The sequence below is a fragment of the Hylobates moloch genome, unplaced genomic scaffold (genome assembly GCF_009828535.3).
Source record: "Hylobates moloch isolate HMO894 unplaced genomic scaffold, HMol_V3 SCAFFOLD_19, whole genome shotgun sequence".
Classification (NCBI taxonomy): Eukaryota; Metazoa; Chordata; class Mammalia; order Primates; family Hylobatidae; genus Hylobates; species Hylobates moloch.
In genome coordinates this window covers 39329346-39329945 of record NW_026652294.1, presented here as the reverse complement: position 1 = coordinate 39329945, position 600 = coordinate 39329346, and positions in this window count along the sequence as shown.

Sequence of the window (600 nt, the reverse complement as noted above, 5' to 3'; positions counted from 1 at the left end):
AGGCATGCACCACCACGCCCAGCTAATTTTTGTATTTTTAATAGAGACAAGGTTTCACCACGTTGGCCAGGCTGGTCTCGAACTCCTGACCTCAGGTGATCCGCCCGCCTCGGCCTCTCAAAGTGCTGAGATTACAGGCATGAGCCACTGCACCCGGCCTAATTTTCGTATTTTTAGTAGAGACAGGGTTTTGCCATTTTGGCCAGACCGGTCTTGAACTCCTGACCTCAAGAGATCCGCCCACCTCAGCCTCCCAAAGTGCTGGGATTACAGGGGTGAGCCACCATGCCTGGCCTGATCTTATCTTACTTATTAATTTGTTTTTTTTGTTTTTTTTTGTGACGGAGTCTTGCTCTGTTGCCCAGGCTGGAGTGTAGTGGCGCAATCTCGGCTCACTGCAAGCTCCGCCTCCCGGGTTCACGCCATTCTCCTGCCTCAGCCTCTCCGAGTAGCTGGGACTACAGGCGCCCGCCACCACGCCCGGCTAATTTTTTGTATTTTTAGTAGAGACGGAGTTTCACCGTGGTCTCGATCTCCTGACCTCGTGATCCGCCCGCCTCGGCCTCCCAAAGTGCTGGGATTACAAGCGTGAGCCACCGC